Here is a 13,279-nt window from a genome sequence, read left to right as displayed (position 1 = left end):
GCCCAATGGATAGGTAGGCATCCATACAGCAAGAAAAGTTGCGCAGGCCTTGGAGCACCAAAAGGCTTCCATGCAGGCAGCAATGACTGCAAGGATGGCCATGCCGCCTAGACTACTGTGCAGGAAGTCGTGTTCTAAGGGGATGCATGCGCAGAGCCACATCAATCTGGCAGAGCAAAGGAGAGGGCAGCCTTTGGGATCACGAAAACCTATTGGTCTGCATGTCGACAGAACAAGGAGGGCCTCCTACAAAAGTCAGCCTATAGAAGGGAGGCAGGGGCAAGTGGCAACATGTAAGAAAGACCCCCAAGCACGTTCTTTCTTATGTCCTCGACTTCAAGGAAGCCTTGAGAAAGAGCAGCTGCAGTATGTACAAGCAAGTAGAGAAAGGGCAAGGCACAGCGTAGAGCCTATAGATGCAGCCCAAGTGAAGGACCAAAATACCCACGGAGGCGAGCAGTCAAACAATGGCTTTGTTGAGAATTGATGGAAGAGAATAGATGCATGATGACTCAAGATATGAGAACACAAGATGAAGCCAAAATGGTGTTCTATTTATTGTGAGAGAGGTAACTCTCTTTTATAGAGTGTGTGGGAGGTTGGCCTAAATCAAAGACACCTCTCCTACATCAAAGGAGATCACTCCTATATCATAGGCACCTCCTTACATCATCACTAAGTGTGCTTCACTACACACACACACCCCCCCCTTTTTTTTTTTTGGGTGAAACACACCTTTTTTTTTTTTTTTTGGTGAAACACACACACACACTTTTTTTTTTTTTGGGGTGAAAGCTCTAAATGCTTTATACTACAAGATAGCTATCTAGGAAAAAAACTGGCAAGCTGAAATAATACATCAAGTGAAAATGTCCATGTAGGATAAATATACATGCTAATATAAGCAGTAAAGAACAAATCAAAGTCCGGCCGTTTAGGATGGATCCCAAACAACTAGAAATGCTTGCCAAAAACAGTCTGAGAAAATCTCAATCTCAATCTATGCTGAAGGATGCCTAAGAAATTATGTGTCTCAGAGCAATGCCAAAAGATATGAGACACACACACACACACATTTTATTTGGTGAAATCTTTGATTGATTATATTTACATGAGTAGCAACCTCAAAACAAGGTGCTACAATTACATCAACTAAAAATTTCAGTATATGCCAAAAAGACCTCATGATCTATGCAGTGGGTTTGCAAGCAATCAAAGAAAGATTGTTGCAGCCAAACAAAGAGAAAGTAGGATCACCAAAGACTTTACAATTCCTATATGTTCATAAAGTCCATAGTTCCTAGTAGCGAACCCAAACGAAGAAAAGATGAAACTCCGGTCTGGATGGATGAAACCCAAATCGCTAGAAGAACTTCCCAAACGGAACAGATGGGAATCTCGCTTGCAGGCACTGTCGAAGCAGATCAAAAAACTCATGAGAGCATGGACAATGCCAAAATAAGTGAGGCACAATCTTCGAAGAAGCAGAACATCTATGGCAAAGTGCAAGAGCAATGTGTCGATGAGCCAATAGCTATCCAGATGGAAACACTCCCAAAAGAACTCGCCAAAGAAAACCTGTTGCCGAAGCGGCACTTTATAGGCCCAAAGTTATTTTAATCTTTTCCTCCACCACTTGGTTGAGCGATGCATTCGCCAAACAGAATCACCTCTCTCTGAAACCCAAGGTTGAGGCAAAAGGATTTTATACAATGTAGGCATAGTAATTTGAGATAGCCTCAAAGGACGAGCAGAGAAGTCAAAGTGCAATCTTCCAGCAGGTCTTGGAGTTCCAAAGGAGGAATCGGAACAAAAAGTGAAAGCATAGAAGTAATTTGTTGCCACAAAGGACAATAATGAGAGCCCAATCCATATGTGGTGGCTGCCAGAGAAAAAGGAAGCACAGTACCAGCATCATTAATAGCATCAGCAATGGAGGTGATGCCTTTAAACGAGACAAAGTAGGAAAGTCGAGGTTCCTGTAAAGTAAAAGGAGGTTGAAAGACTTTCGACCAGTGAATGCTTTCAGCTCTCAAAGAGTTCCCAAGAAAAGACTGCTGACCATTCCATTCCATATGAGAAAGAACATGCTTTCAGTCAAGAAGTAGGCGGGAGACAAAAGGACAGCCATGCAAAGTACCATCAGTGTAGCCAAAAAGGGAATCCCATTGATGGAGTTGCCAATGACCAAACACAGAAATACTGATATGAGTGAGCAGAGATCTAATCATAAGAGCCCAAGGCTGATCACCTTGTAGAAATTGCAGCAACATTTTTCCCCTGTGGGCAAGGATATGCACTTAAATATATGTGATGTTCAATCCACCATGCATCTTGGGAGAACAAATGTGATGCATCAAAAACAGCCTGAGACTTTTTCTGCCATGCTTGGATTGCCATGAGATTTCCATAAAGACAGACATGAAAGATGTAACACACACACACACACACACACACACACACACACACACACACACACGTGACTGCTACTAGATACACACATGCACCTTAGAGCAAGCCCTTGATCACAAATATCCCAACATATCCCCCCTCAAGGTTTTGCCTCATGCTATGTCAAGGATACATCTAGTCACATAGTTTCACATGCCATGTCTGGTGGCCAAGGATAAATCTATGGCTAGGATCTCATGCTAGCAAGGGTGCCCAAGAGTCAAGGTTTACAAAAATGGGATAGATCCCCCTCGAATAGTTATCTTCCTTGTATGTACAAGGATTAATCTTATGCCGTTGTGTGGACCTAGTTTCTCATGTCTGGAAGAGATACCATGGAGGTAAACACATATCACATGGCCTACATCATATGGTGACCCGAGGTGATTTACAAAGACTATAAGGACTAAAAACACATAACATTTCTTTTGGAGTACTACTCCAGGCAGATAACCTCAAAATTGACTACATGACCAAGTGATGACAAAGGTTCAAAGATGTTGGACTTTAGAAGGTCCAATCTTTATCTTCTTCTCCCACAAAATTTGTTTCTTCATTTGCTGATGGAGTTCTTAATTCAATCATATTTTTATTTACTTTCTTCCTCTTATTGCAAAACTTCTCAAAGTGATTGTTTTTGTCACAATAGGTGCAAGATGATTGGTCTTGCCATAGTGCTTACGTGCTTTGTAGTTGCTTTTTGAGAACTTCACTGTAAGTGCTTGAGTTTGATCTTCTACCTTCCTTGAATTCTTCTTTCTCTCTTCTTTTTGTAGAGCACTGATGATGCTCTCTAGTGTTGGTTGGGGAAGATTCTTTAAAGTAGTCATAATATAGTCAAATCTTGAGGCATACTCTTCAAGAGCATAGCCATTGCATCATCTTTAGTGACTGGAGAGTTGACTGAGGCCCATTGTGTCATACGACTCCTCATAGTGTTGACATGAGTTGCAACAAAGTCTCCATCCATCTTTAGTTCAAAGAACTTAATCTTCAAAGTCAATTTAGACTTATGAGAGCTAGCACCAAATAGTACATCTAACTTATGCCAAGTCTCATAAGGAGATTTCAAATCTAAAATATGATGCACATAATCATCTTACAAATCTAATGCAATAATTGCATAGGCTTTCTCTAGCCTTTTTGCATCTATTGGTGTTGTTGAAGTAGAGTCAATTGCCTTCCCCTTTCCTTTAATTGTGGTGGATTCACCCTCTTGTGATGACTGATTCCCTGGCTTGACTAAATCTCCCAAATGGTAGGACAATTTTTGGGAATGCTTAGAGCTGCAGGGTAACCTATAGTAGAGGAGTCTATGGCTGAAAGGATTTGGGAAATGACGCATTGATGGAGGAGAATAAGCCTAAGCAAAAATCGGGTAGAGAGGAGGCAAATGAGAGAGAAGGTGGAGGGTGAAGAAGAAGGTGATGAGGTGGCAGCTAGGAGACTAGGGAGTTCACTAGAACCTAGTGCTCTGATACCACATGTTGGGAATTGGTGGAAGAGAATAGATGCATGATGACTCAAGATATGAGAATAAAAGATGAAGCCAAAATGGTGTTCTATTCATTGTGAGAGAGGTAACTCTCTTTTATAGAGTATGTAGGTTGGCCTAAATCAAAGGCACCTTTCCTACATCAAAGGAGATCACTCCTATATCATAGGCACCCGTTAAGAGGGGGCCTTGCATTACATCATCACCTGTGTCATGGTCCAGACACCTCATAGCACAAAGTGTGCTTCACTACACACACACACACACACACACACACACACACACACACACACATACACACTTTTTTTGTGGAATCTTTGAGTCATTATATTACAAAAAAAGCTATCCCAAAAAGGGAGAGCTATAATACATCAAGAGAAAATCTCACTATAGGACAAATATACATCATGATCAAAGACACGAGATTACAAGCAATCAAAAAGCAATTGCTGCAAAGAGTGTCTGAAGAAAGAGAAATTGGAAAAAATAGGATCACCGATCCTTCCAGAGAGTCCAGAGTGCCCAATACCAAACCCAAACAAAAAAGAAATCAAACTCCTGTCTTGGTGGATGTACAGCAAAAAGCCAGAAGAACTTGCCAAAAGTAATCTGAGGAAACCGAGCTCTCAAAATCTGCCCAAGGAAGTCCAAGAAAGCACAAGAGGAAGGACAATGCCAAAAGAGATGAGGCACAGTCTCTCTCAGAGCCAGACATCTACGACAAATAGAGGAAGCAATATGGAGCTCTGTCCATGAGGAAGAACACCCAACAAAACTCTCCACAAGAAAACATGATGACAGAGAGGAATCTTAGGATGCCAAATCTGTCTCAAACGTTTCCACCACCATTTCATAGGACGATTAAGATACCAAAGCTGATTTTCCTTTTGTGAGACAAATGGTGGAGGAAGTAGAACTTTATAAAGAGAAGAGACAGTGATATGTGCAAACTGCAAAGGACGGCATGACAAGCTCATAGAAGAAAGTGTCCAGTCTTGAAGACGATCCTGTAGATGCAATGGAGGAACCGACTGAAAAGGTTGGAGCATCAAAGTAATCTTATGCCAAAGTGGATGATAATGCATTCCAAGGCCAAATTTGGCAGCGGCCAAAGGAAAAGTAAGGGAAAATCCAACATCATCAACAACATCCTGAACCAAACGAATCCCCTTGAGACTCAGAAAATACGAACGTCGAGGCTCCTGCAAAGCCAAAGGAAGGGCGAACACTCTAGACCAATGTATACTTTCAGCTCTGAAAGAGTTGCCCTACAAGGAATCACTTCCATGCCAATCCAAGTGGGAAAGGATATGTTTCCAATCCATTATGCCTTCCACCTCTCAGCCCAAACAAAGCTAGATTGGACACGTTATACAAAGTTGATCCTCAGCACTCTGATACTTTTACTACTACCTTGTCAGTTGATTATGCAATTGTGCATTTTGATCATGCACCTCTATGTTTGAGGATTTCTCTACATGACATGCCGAATGATAGGCTTCCACATAGAAGGCTCCTCATGGTTAACAATAGCTATTTGGATCATGATCATTTTAAGGCCATGGTGTATGATGCGTGTCAACCTCTTTCACTTTAGAGTTTTATTGATTCTAATTATGCCTAGGATGCATTTGTTGCTCATATGCAATCAGTTATTCGCGATTATGGCAAAAATTATCTCAAAACATTGAGGGATATGGTTGCTCGGGCAAAATCTACCTGTCAGTCTTTGATTGAACTCAATCATTTTTTGTCTTTGTCTCTTGAAGAAAGTGCATCTTTATGCCAAGCTAGACATTGTTTGCAAAGTAATGATCATAGAAAAATTGCCAAATGGGAGACAAGAGCCCATCAACGAGCTTTCCTGGATAAAGGTTGCTCGTTGAAGGGTTTTTTTAAGAGCTTACATCATAAGCGAAAGGCTACCAATATTTGTCGTACTTTGCTTTTTGATGGACATTGGGGACTTCCTCTCGAGCTCAACTTGCTGTAGCTTGTGTTCATCATTTTTCTAGGCAGTTTGGACAGGCTGATCCTCTTTCTATGATAGTATTAGCAGCTCAGACTCAATTACTGCAGCATGTTTTTCCTATTGTTTCACATGCACAAGCTCTTGAGCTTGAATGCCCTTTCACTGAAACAGAATTGACCACTGCTGTCCGATCATGTGTTAAATGGAAATCTCTGGGATGGGATGGCCTTATAGTGGAATGTTTTCTTGAATACTGGGATCTTCTCAAGCCTGCACAATATGGTTTTGTTCCTTGCAGGCATATCACTGATAATATTGCAAATGCTTATGTTGGAATTGAGTATGCTAAATACACAAAGCAGGATGTTCTTTTACTTGCAAGGTGATATTGCCAAGGCTTTTGATACTATTCAATGGGACTTCATCTCTCAGACAATGTATGCTTTGGGATTTGGGCAGAAATTGCAGCATATCATATACTGGCTTTATAGTGATAGTCAAGCTGCTTGCATTCTTTCTGGAGATATCTTTGAAGCATGGACTCTTTGTTGTTCGGTGCGTCAAGGCTGTCCACTTAGTGCACTCCTATATGCTATAGCCACGCACCCCATGCTTCAGTATATGGGATCATCTCGTAGCTACGGATAAGCTACATGGTTTGGAAATTCATGATAGTAAACCCTTGCTTTTTCAAGCTTATCCAGATGATTCTTTTTTCACTCCCTGCAATACAGAGCGGGATCTTTCTAAGCTAATGCAAGCTCTTTCTTTATATGGTTTAGCTGTTGGGCTTCATGTAAATTTTCAGAAATCAAAATTGTTGCCTTTGCATTCCAAGGAATGGCACTTTCTTTTATGGCCTGGAGAAATCATCCCCTAACTCAATTGGTTCGTCATATTGGCTATCCTTTGAGTTGGACACTTTCTCCTCATCAACAATCTAATTGGATTCTCGTAGCTCTCAAGAAAAAGCTGGAGTAGTGGAAATTGGCAACTTGGCCTCTGCATGTTGTCTTCGAATTGTGCAATCTATTCTGATGGTGTATATTCAATTCTACTTGCCTCTTATTATGTTCAACAAGGCTGATCTTGCCTCTTTTATGATGAGGTTCTGGAAATCTTCTAGTGTTCTTGCCATGGCAAAAAAACTCATGTTTGCTTCAGGTACAGCAGCTTTGTTCTCCAAAGATGCATGGAGGTCTTAATATTCTCAATATCCATCTACACATTCTTGCCCATAAGGGGAAACTCATGCTGTAGTTTTTGCAAGATTCTCAACCATGGGCTGCCATGATTCATCATTTACTCTTGCATGTTGAATCTCTAGCTTTTGGTCATTGGCAGCTTTCCTAGTGGGAGTTTCTTTTTGGTTCTGTGACAGGCAAAATTCCTAGGTGTCTTTCCTTTTCCTTGAGTTGGAGTAAGAGGCTTGACATTTCTGTTTGAAAATGGGCCGACCTATCATTTCTTTAGTAGGCATCTGAGAAGGCATATTTTCCAAAGGCCTTTTGTGCATAACAACAGGGCATTGAGAAGCCATGTGACCAAACTTCTTACATTCAAAACATGCACTTGCATTTTAGGCCCCACTTGAGCTTGTAAAAAGCACTGCCCATATCCACCTGATTCACTATAACAGAATAGAAGTTAGGAGTGGGATGATCAATATCCCACAAAATGCAAAATCGGTTGGAGTTCCCATTTGGCCATAGAGGGCACACCACCTTACCCAACGATGCTACAATTTTGGGTAAGAGAGAAGCCAAGCACTGAGGGAAGTCAACCACTTACACCCATGCCAGACAACGATGGCAAATTAAAGCCTGATAATCCTTGGTGGGTGACCAGGGCAAAACATGCACCATCTGCTACCCATAAAACAAAGGGGAGTGTTCAAGGAGCATCTGTTTGTGCAGTTCATTTGTCATAATAACCTCAAAAAACGCCTAAGCAGCATAATGCACTTTCCAAACAAAACAACCACCCAAAGTCTTGGTGAGCCAATTTCCCACATCTGCAGCAACAGGCATGCATCCTGGGAAAAAAAACAATAGCATGCTTGGCGTATTCACGCACAGGATCAACGATGTCATCAACCTCCACCATGAGCCCAACAGTGGGAGCAGAGTCCTTCCAATCTCAGCGCGTGTCTTCAAAGCCCTCATGCATAACATCAAAAACTAGTTGAGCCTCAAGAGAAGCATGCATCGAGTCATCCTAACCCAAGTCCTATTTCTACTTCTTGTGCATGTAGGTCTTGACAATTTCCATGGGAAAAAGAAAGGAGTAACAAGGAGAAGCTAAAAGGTAAAGACAAAAGGAAAACAGAGAGAGAGGTGGAGAACTCTTTCTACAAATAGCACGAACTGACAAGAACTGACTGTACAGATGTGATTGTATGGAAAGTACGGATTTCTATAGATGCACACATGCACCTTAGAGCAAGCCCTTGATCACAAAGATCCCAATGGGTTTGTTTTCGATTTTCACGTATATTGATAGCTCTTGTGTTCCCCATGTAGATAAATTGAATGCTCCCAATTAATGATTTGGCTCATGCAATACAAGGGGCTTATGTCATGGGAGGGGAAAAGGAGGGAAATAATGATGGCTATTTTGGATTAATTTGGACATTTTTCCCATGATGCATGACATAATGATCCGGGGCTATAAGGAAATGTCACATCAATAGTAGAGAAATTTCACATCAATAGTTCTCATGGTAGGGGAAATAGCACCATGAGGTCTAGAGCATGGGGTGTTATTTTCCCTGATCCCACTCTATTTCCCCCCTATCTCCCCTCTAGTTCCCTTGGTGCATTTGTACGGCATAACAAAAGTAGCTATTTCCTCTCTTTTTCCCCTCCATGACATAAGGCCCTAAGTACTCCATTTCGATAGTCATGTGCATGAGCTAACTGTTGAGAGTTGTGGTGCCATGAGCACATATAGAGCAAAGGTATGAGTAAAGGGAAAGCTGCCACATGGCATGGAGGAGATATCCCACATGTGAGCAAGCAAATGGATGCAAGTACCCTCACCTATAAAAGGGAGGTTCATTTGAAGTAATATCAATCAAGCACTTTGCACTATCTCAAGATTCTCTTTATGAGTCCAAGCTAATCTATATGGAAACCTAATTGACTTGAGGTACATGTCATGAGCACTCTCTTCATCATGTTTCCACACAGGTTCCATCCACCTTAGAGTGCTCCATAGATCTTGAGGCACGCATGTTTTCTCATGGTATCAAAGCATAGGTTTAGCTCTCCTAGTTTAGCTCATTAGTAGTTCACTAGGATTGCTCCCATTCCTAGATTAGTTGTAGGCATGCCTTAGGAACTCATGAGTTCTCCTAGGTTAGTTTTAGTTTTAGATTGAGAACAAATTTCCGTCCCTAGAGAGAGAAAATTTCCATCCATTGATTCCTTCCATTGCATTGAGGGAATTCCGTCATTGAGAGAGTAAGAGAGATCCATTGTGAGGGATTCAATTCTCCAAGGAGAGAAATTTGAAGAGTGCAAAGTAGTTCTATGTTTTTTGAGAGAGATTTGAGAGAAAGAGAGTGGCATTCTTTCTTTTGAGATAGAGTCTTGTCTGGAGAGAGAATAGAGAGAGTCTCGGACTCCTTTGTCAATTTTAGAGAGGATGAGAGAAAGCCACGGGTATCCTATCTTATTGCTATGAAGCTAGAGCTTGAAAGTTGGAAGGCTGAGCCAACAACGATGACTGAAGAGGACTGGAGAGGCTCGACAAAGCAACAATGACTACTATGACCAAAGCTTCTAAGCTTTAGTGCTCTCGGACTGGCAGCCTGCATGCGAGCGCTCTGCATCAATAAGCTACCACTACCAGCAGCGCCTAGCACCTAGCATACTACACTACTCTACAACTCCTAGCTGATGAGATGCGGCTCTACAAACTATGACACAATGGGCCTTCGACTAGCCTTCCCACTGTGTTGCGCTAGAGAACCTTCGACTCCCATAAAGCTCCTTTCAATGCCCAGCACCGACAGCAGCGATACAACGAGCATAGCGATCATCTTAAGCTCCCTACGACCTCCATGGCACCCCAACAGAGCGGCTCCCAGATGCCAATGCCAAGCTCTAGAGAGTCGCCTCCTACAACGTCTCCTGCAACACCAAAGCGAATGAACTCTCAGGCTCATGGCTCCCTAGCTCCAAAAGCCGCCTCTAACGGCTCCCTTCTACAAAGCACGACAGACCCGGGGACCTCCTCCATAAAGGAAGGACCATCAATAGGCTTGTGCTCTTTATGAGCCCCTAACCGATAGCCTCTACACCGACACTCCAAGCATCCACGGCTCTAATCTCCATCGACAGCGATGGCCTCTCCATGAGCTCTGCGGATCTATAGCTATGCCATCTGCATCTCCAAAACGTGCTCCAAGCTCTCGCAAGTCTCCGATTCCTCCTCCACGAGCCCAAATTTGCAGCAGCAACGATCTCTCTCTATCGAAGCTGTCATCATCGTGCCCTTCTTCCTTCTCTAAGGTCTCACCACAAAAGTGCCACGTGGTAGATAAGGTCGTAACCTTTAACTGTGGTTAGATTAAAGATCACCATGGTTAGGCTCAATTGCTTGGACCATGGTTAAGTTAGAGATAGGGTTAGTTAAGCCACATTAGCATGCACAGTCAGTAGTGCCTTCTAATCACACAGCCTCTTGTTAAGCACAGTATGGAATTCAGCATGTGAATCCCTGTGCCACATCATCAATGGCTCTCTTCTTCACAAAACCTTCAACAAGGCGTAACTTGCAATCCAGGAAGAATTTGCACATGCTCCAAAAAGAAAAAGTGATCGCCTTTTTAAGCTCTATCACTTGTCAAATTAGAATCATTCTATGCAATTAGACACTGCCAATATTGAAAGAAATCTATTGGCAAGACCTTTGCAACAAATGACAAATCAAAGCATGAATGCACACATCATTGTCATAAGCATGCCAAAAGTGCAAGTGCATGAGATGAACATAGCACGAAGCATGGCATCTACACATAAAGCATCAAGGCACATGGAAGAACAAAGCATCATGCATGAAGCTACATAAGGAAGAAGATTGCAGATTAAAGCACTACCAAGTCAACTACATAGCATCGTCATCAAGCCATGAGCCAAATGGTGACATCAATGGAATGTATTGAGAAACAAAAACCTTGCCAACCTTGCCTATATTTTGTAAATCACATCTGACCACCTTGCAGTAGCCAAAGGATCATGGCACCAAGGGGAGGTGTTGAGAGTTGTGATGCCATGAGCACATATAGAGCAAAGGTATGAGTAAAGGGAAAGCTGCTACATGGCATGGAGGAGATATCCCACATGTGAGCAAGCAAATGGATGTAAGTACCCTCACCTATAAAAGGGAGGTTTATTTGAAGTAATATCAATCAAGCACTTTGCACTATCTCAAGATTCTCTTTATGAGTCCAAGCTAATCTATCTTGGAACCTAATTGACTTGAGGTACAAGTCATGAGCACTCTCTTCATCATGTTTCCACATAGGTTTCATCCACCTTAGAGTGCTCCATAGATCCTGAGGCATGCATGTTTTCTCACTAACTATGAGTTATTTTAGGCTAGGTTCACACTCGCCCACCTGGCCATGGAAAAAGGAACTCGAGGATGGGCAGGTGTGGTGTGGTTGTTCACACCACCAGACCATTATACTCTAAATAAATGACGCAAGATTATTGCCTAGAAAACCGATTGGTCTAGTGGTTCAGAGAGGACAGAGCCTCATAGAGAGGCACAGAGAGAGAGAGAAAGAGAGAGAGAGAGAGAGAGAGAGAGAGAGAGAGAGAGAGAGGAGAGTGTGTGTGAGCAAGCACGCGTGCACATGTGTGTGTGTGTGTGTGTGTGTGAGAGAGAGAGAGAGAGAGGGGGGGGGGGAGAGAGAGAGGGAGAGGGAGAGGGGGAGAGAGAGAGAGAGAGAGAGAGAGAGAGAGAGAGAGAAAGAGAGAGAGAGAGTAAGTAGAGGTTAAGAGAGAGAAATTGAGATGAGAGAGATATATAGAGAGAAGAAGAGAGAGAGAGAGAGAGAGAGAGAGAGAGTAGAAGACATTTACAACACCCCTTTCCATAGTGAAGAGAAGATAATTTAGAGTAGGAATGAGAAATGTTTTATAGATAAACTTTAAAATAAACATCCACTAAGAATGTAGCATCATCATTAGAGGGTGAACACTTTTTTCTATTAAGAAAAAGGAAATGTGAGCAGTTGAGCTTTGATAAGTCATTGGCAGCATCATTTTTATTGAAGAGGGGAGTCTGCCTACCTGCAATCCAACAAGAAAAACGGTGAGAACCAGCTTTAACTTAAGTTGGGAAGACCGGTGTCATAAACACGCCTCCCTTGTTATCAGGGTCACAATAAATTTAACAATTAGCCTCAGACTAATCAAGCTTAATGAGAATTTTCAAGTGTAAAGTTGAAATTAACCTTTAGGAAAAGAAAGGGGAATAATAAATAAGGAGATTAATGTGAGCATCTAATCACACCAAGATTAGTACAAGAGATAGTAAGCACATAGGTGTATATAAAAAGGTTATGAAGAGAATTATTTTGAACGTGGAAAATTTTGAAGAAAGGAGGGTAATTAAAGGAAGGAGGTGGATCACAAACAGAATATTTTTTTTGGGAGATGATAAGGGGATGTTGTGAAGGGTGATTATGAAAACAAGAGGAGAAAATAAAAGGGGAAAAAATTCATGTGAAATTTAGAGATAAAGAGGGGAGGGAAAAAGAAGGTGGGGAGGGAAAAAAGAAGGAACTAAAAAAAGTCAAGAAATTAAAAAATTGTTAAATAAAGAGGTTTACGTTAATAAATGTAAGGTTTAGAGAGGTAAAACAAAATTAAGAGGTTTATAACAGACACTAAGAAGTTTAAGGGGGGGGAATTTAAAGAGGTTTAAGGTATTAACAATGGGGGGTTGATTTAAATAGTAAGGAAAAAAGGAAAAGGGGTAATGGAGATTTAATGCGGTAAGGAATAGATTAAAAAGATCCATGAACAACATAAAAAAGGGAGACAGTGAGCAGTAAAGCATGAAGGGGACCTATGAGTCCACCGAGGACTTGAGGCAGTGGTTATTGTTGAGTGGCGTGATTCGCACAAAGCTCAAGGCGTAGATTGCAAAAGTGCAGCTGTCTCACGGAGGGTTCCACAATCCAATCACCAAGCCCAAGGCATGCGACAACCAATCACTATAGTAATGAGTACTATAGACTTCTAAGGCATTGAGGAAGAGCACACAGAAGAGGCGAGGTGGACAGCTAGGTAACAGGGTGCTGCAGTCGAGGTGAGATGTCATAGCACGTGTGTAGAGAGGCA

The sequence above is a fragment of the Dipteris shenzhenensis genome, chromosome 23, assembly GCF_047967505.1.
Source record: "Dipteris shenzhenensis isolate YYH24624 ecotype China chromosome 23, Dip_SZ_1.0, whole genome shotgun sequence".
In the NCBI taxonomy this organism is placed as follows: Eukaryota; Viridiplantae; Streptophyta; class Polypodiopsida; order Gleicheniales; family Dipteridaceae; genus Dipteris; species Dipteris shenzhenensis.
Note: the sequence above shows the minus strand (reverse complement) of the source record.